General features: G+C 44.1%; 1 pseudogene; it reads right to left on the bottom strand.

Moving 5' to 3' along the window:
• Positions 1-1888: 1888 nt before the first annotated feature.
• Positions 1889-2392, bottom strand: LOC142437415 (dynein light chain roadblock-type 1 pseudogene; annotated as a pseudogene).
• Between the last annotated feature and the right edge of the window lie 3665 nt (positions 2393-6057).

Raw genomic sequence — 6057 nt, 5'->3', positions numbered from 1 at the left:
TTTTGTCTTGGATTTTATGCTCAGTATATAGATTGGATAAGTATATTGAAAGGATATAACCATGATGCACACATGCCTGAATTTAAACCACTCAATATCTCCTTGATATTTTTGGAAGACTGTCTCTTGGTCTATGTATATATTTTGTATGAACAGAGTAACAGAGTTACGCGTATGGAATGCCCATTCTTCACAACGTGAATACACCTAGTCAAATCTCTGTGTAGTCAATAAAACACAGGTAAACAATATTTCTGGAATTGCCTGCTTTCATCCAAGAGTCATTTGACATTAGCAGTGGTATCCCTCATTCCATATCCTCTCCTAAATCCTTTTTAAATTTGTAGTGGTGCCTTGTTGATGTGTGACTGCAACCATTTTTGCAATATCTTTAGTAAAATTGTACTTCCATGTGACATTAATGACATTTTTCAATTATGTCTACATTCTGTAGGGTCATCTTTCTTTGGAATGCATAGAAATATGAATCTCTTTCAGTCAGTTGGCTTGGTAGTTGTCTTCCAAATTCCTTGGCCTTGATAAGTGACCTCCTCCCCACTGCATCGATGTGTTTCAGCATCAGTTTCTGGAGTCTTATTTCTCACCAATGCCTTAGTGCGGTTTCGACTTCTTTCCTGAATACCATGGGTTCTTGAACATATGCTGTCTCTTGAAATGGTTTGTTAACTAAAAATCTTTTTTGGTACAATGACCTTTGCAGGAAACATCCAAAGAAGATGGAAGGAATACACAGTCAATATTTTGCCCAGAGAATCCTTCAACATTGCAACTCAAGGACTAATTATTTTCCCTTCAGTTTTTCAGCTTGAGAAATACTAAATGTTTACCCCTTTTGGTTTTGCACATTTCCTTATTATATTTTACTTTGTCTTCTTGAGGTGTCCTTTGAAATTTTCTGTTCAGCTCTTTTATTTCCCCATTTCTTTTAGTTTCTCTACATTCAAGATCAAGTTTCAGAGTCACTTCTGACATCCATGTTGGTCATTTCTTTCTCAGGCAATTAATGTCTTTTTGCTTTGTCTCAGGTATAATGTTCTAGATGTCCACCCGCAACTCACCTGGTCTTCAGTCATCAGTGTTCAATGTGGCAAATCTACTTTTCAGATGGTCTTTGATTTCAAGTGAGATATGCTCAAGGTTGTCGTTTGTCTCCTGTGGACTTGTTTGAACTATCTTCATCTTTTAATTGTGCTTGCAAATAAGTAATTGATGATCTGCTCTGCAGTTGTTCTTTGACCTGTGTTGACTGATGATTGAGCTTCTACATTGTCTCTTTCTACAGGGGGAGTTGATTTGATTCCTGTGCATTACATCTATGAAGGTCTGCATGTATAGTTACTGTTTACGTTGCTGAAAAAAAGATTTTTAATTAATAAGTTGTTGGTCTTATAAAGTGCTATCATATTATCTCTAGCATTATTTCTATAAACAAGGCCATATTTTCCAACTACTGAAACTTCTCTGTTTCCAACTTACATATTCCAAAGCCCCCAAACCAAACTCACTGCCATTGAGTTGATTCTATCACATAGCCCCTCTAAGTCAGAGTAGAATTGCTTCTGTGGACTCTTAAGACTGTAATTATTTACAGGAGCAAAAAATCCCATTTTTCTTCCTTGGAACAGTTAGTGAGTTTGACCTGCTGACCTTGCGGTTAGCAACCCAGTCCACAATCCACTGGGCTTTTCTCACATTCCAGTCACCAGTCACTTCAATACATCTTTTTTTTTTTTTAAACAAGTATTTAGTTTATTTTTAGGTAAAGCAAAACAGACTTTTCCAAGGGACATGTGAACTGAAGGTCAGGAGGAAGCAGGTGGGGGCTCCTCACAGCTCTTGCTCTGACCCCCAGGTGCCATGAGGGGGGGGGGTCTCATGGAAGGAGAAGGCCCAGCAGCGGGACCTCCTCTGCAGCCACAGGTGGGGCAGGGTTCCCTCCACAGGTGGGGTGGGTGAGGCAGCAGCTCTCACTTGGTCACTGGATTGGTTCGAGTGTGTGATTCCATTTGTAGTGGATTGGCATGATTAACGCTTGGGGGCGGAGGATTAAGTTAAGGACGAACATAAGGAGCCGAGTAGCTTATTCGGTTGGATTCTGAACCACAATCAGGAAAAAGTCTTTATCTGGTGCAACCATAATTTCATTTTTCTTAGAACGAATTCGAAGAAAGGTGAGGTCATTCTGGGGGTCGATTTCTCGCACAGTGCTCCTGGCCTTCAAGATGAAGTTGTGCATGAGGTTGGCGTACTGTGCGGTGGTGGAATTGTCCATGGTGCTTTTGATGGGAATGCCTTCCGTGTTCACCACGATGATCCCCTGCACACCCTTCTGGCTCTGCAGTCGCTTCAGGGTTTCTTCCACCTCTGCCATCTCAAAGCGATCCTGCAGCTCCACTTCAATACATCTTGATGGCATGTTTGATCACTTGTAGACTTCAGAATGTGGGAAAGATCTTCAACTTCCTCATCATTGCATTAGTAGTTGGTGTGTTAATTTGAATCGTATTTGCACTTACTGGTCTTTTTATAGGTGTATAGACATTATTATATCACTGACAGCATTGTACCTCAGGAGAGATTTTGACATGTTCTTTTTGAAAATTAGTGTGATGTCATTCTTCTTCAGCTTGTCATTCTCTGCATAGAAAACCATATGATTGTCTGACAAAATGGCCCATATTAATTTATTTTAGATCACTGGTGCCTAGAAATTTTGATAACTTCTAATTTCCCTTGATTTATACTTTGTCCATTCCAAGGTCTGATAGAAAACAAACAAAAAAACAACCCACGGATTTTGGGTCAATTCTGACTCAGCATGGCTCTATATAGGATTTCTCAGGTGTTGTGCATTTTTTTTTAGTTTTTATTTTATTGGGGGCTCTTACACTTCTTATCACAATCCATTCATCCATCCATGTGTCAAACACATCTATACATATGTTTTCATCATCTTTTCCAAAAACATTTTCTTTCTACTTGAGCCCTTGGTATCAGCTCATTTTACCCCCTCCCTTTGTTTATCCTCCCTCTCCTATGTCCCCTTGATAATTTATAAATTCTTCTTTTTTTCATCTACTTTTCTGCTGTCTGTCCCCCTGGGAGGCGGGGGCATACGTCGATAATTGCGATAATTACTCCCCTGCCTCTCTTCCTTTCTTTTGGTCCCCTTATTGGTCCTGGGCTGGATCCTCTGTGTTGTGAGCTCTCATCTGTCAGGTGTTGTAACTTTTTCCAGGAACAGACAGCCTCCCCCTTTGGCTGGTGGGTTTCAACCACTGACCAAATCGTTATCCGTCTGAGAATTACCCAATAGCACTACTTGGGCTCAAGTTCAGATGACTAGCTATTAGCGATTTCTTCTCATTTTGAGTTGTTACGGTCCCCAAAGCTTTACTCCTTCCGCATCATTGGCTCCACGCTGAGCAGGCAATGGCCCCCAACTATTTTTTGAGTGCCTTTCAACCGGAGGGCCATCTCTTGGCCTGTGCCAGACACTGCTGTGCATAAGGGTTTCATTAGCCGATTTTAGGTCGAGCACTAGGTCCTCCTTCCTAGCATGTTTATTCTCGAAGCCCGATGAAACCTGTCCACCCGGATGGGATCTGAAATTTTGGTGGCATTGCTTCCAGCATCGTAGCAACATGCAAGCCATAATGTAACACACTGAAATCCAAGCAGTAGGGAGAGTGGAGAAAGGAAAAAGAAAAAAAGAAAGAAAACCCAAGGCTGAGACTTGAGAGGGATTTGGAGAAAATTCAGAAGAATGAGGTGATTTTGAAAGAGAGGTAGATAGAGGTCTGGGGATGGGAAAAATTGGGGGATGGCAGAAAGCAGGCCTTAGGAGAGCGAGGACAGAGGAGTGCACAGGCTATGGTTTTGCATCTTGTACTGAGTTCTAAACTCAAAAACAGCACCTAGGGATTCTGTTCTATATGAGCATGCACATGCTAATTTATTTCACAGGAATAAGAACATTTCTATGAGTTTCTGTTGGCAGGAAGATAGTCTGCATAGACCTGTGGGAAGCCGCAGCTCTCGCCGCCATTACAAGATGGCGCCGGGCAGTCAGGGCGGTGGCCCAGTTAAGTGGTAAACAACCACTTTAGAGCATGCGCACTGCTTAGATGACGTAGTCATAACTCCACCCTGGAGTATGCTAATAATGGTTCTGGCGAACGCACCAATCAATGCACAGCACGTCCCCATAGAGCGCATATAAGCAGCAGTAGTTTGGGGCTTCGGGGTCTTTTTCCGCATCTGCAAATCGAACCCGCATTAAACGCCTGTGGAAGAATCCTGTTGTGGCGCGTCCTTCTTGCTGGCGAGACTGAGCGCGCGACATAGACCCTAGCCATGGTCGGGCCCCACACATTGCCTTCTGAGCGCCTTCCCTGCCTTCACTGAGGAGCCTGGCTTCAGGATCTGGCCCTGTGGAAATTGGATGTTCTCCCCTGAGCGTTTTCATTACGGGCTGGAAATGAACCACCATCTTGTAAAGAAGGGAAGAGAGCAATCGTTTGAGAGAAAAGTAAACACTGATGTGTCAGGGGAAGCCAGCCGTCACAGGTCCGGTAGGCGCAAGTATACAGCGATAGTAAGTAAAGCTTATAGGAAACTTATAGAGAACATGATAGTTAGAAGAGAAATATTGAAATTAATGGAGTCAGACACATTCATGGAAGCATGCTCACCTCAGCCCCGCTTGATGGTTCTCGAGGGGAGAACCCAGCTGCAAGAGCAGGAGAGAGCCTGCAAGTCCGAGAGCAGGAGGGAGCCCCAACTTTATTGCTAACTCAGGGTTGTATCTCCTTTGAGGGGCATCATTACAGGTAACCACACATCACAGGAAGGGGCAGTACAATAGGCATACACATCACAGGAAGGGGATGTATGATAGGCATAAGCGTGACAGGAAGGGGATGAGCTAGGGGTGTGTCCACAGGAATGGGAAGGTCTCGGGGTATACACGTGACAAGATGGGCAGACCCTACATTCATGATGGCAGCCTAACCTTGGTCATCCTTGGGTGGGCTTGACCTCTGGGGGTCTCCTACAAGGAAACAGACAACTACTATCCTTATCAGAAGGGAGTGGGCCCTACTTGCTGTGGGATAAACAGTGGTGTCTGCTCACTCTAGATGGCTGATAACCCTTAGGGAGAATGACCCCTGATCTACTCCTGATGACCTCCAAGTGTATAGTCATTCGCCAGCAGCTAAGTTTGGCATATATTTTGGGGAGACAACTTGGGAGAAATCCTTCTGTTTCCCATACTGATGAAGACACTGGTGAAGAGAAGAAATGAAGTAACCCTGGGCTGTGGGGAGCCCGAGGAAACTGATGCCCAACAAGCGCCAGAGAAAACTTCCAACCTACCCCTCGCAGGCCCTGAGGCCCATGACGTCCAAGACCTCCAGATGGCCTCTTGGGTTGGGGGACACTCTCACCCACCCCACCTTCTTTAAACGGAGCTCCAGTGGCTTCTTAATTTTTTTATTTTTAAAGATCACTTTATTGAGGGCTCTTGCAGCTCTTACATCAATCCATACATCAATTATATCAAGCATATCTGTGCATATGTTGCCATCCTTATTTTCTAAACTTTTACTTCTATTTGAGCCCTTGGAATCAGCTTCTTTTTTCCCTCCCACCCTCGTGATAGTGGCTTCTTGCCTAGAGCAGTATCTCATCCTCATCCTCACGAAGCAACCCAACAGCCTCCTTCCCTGGTTGCTGGCCCCTAGGGAAAGGCCACATGAAGACGGGAGCAGGGCTGGATACAAACTAGGTCAAAAGCATCCAATTAGAAACATAGTGGGGTGAATTCTCCCCTTGGGTTCTAGATAAATAATGGGTTTATTTTTTTCCTAGTGGGAGGTTGTTCCACCCAGTTTACCCACCACGAGAGGTGTAATCGCCGTCTCTGAGACAGACATGCACCCGCCCTCTGCCTGCCCCTTGTTGATTTCCATTTCCGGGAAGTGTGCTTACCCCTCGCTGACTTGTTGAATGGCAGTAGCCGAAGGGACTCTC

Source organism: Tenrec ecaudatus, chromosome 1 (assembly GCF_050624435.1).
Source record: "Tenrec ecaudatus isolate mTenEca1 chromosome 1, mTenEca1.hap1, whole genome shotgun sequence".
In the NCBI taxonomy this organism is placed as follows: Eukaryota; Metazoa; Chordata; class Mammalia; order Afrosoricida; family Tenrecidae; genus Tenrec; species Tenrec ecaudatus.
Note: the sequence above shows the minus strand (reverse complement) of the source record. Positions and strands in the feature narration are given on the sequence as shown.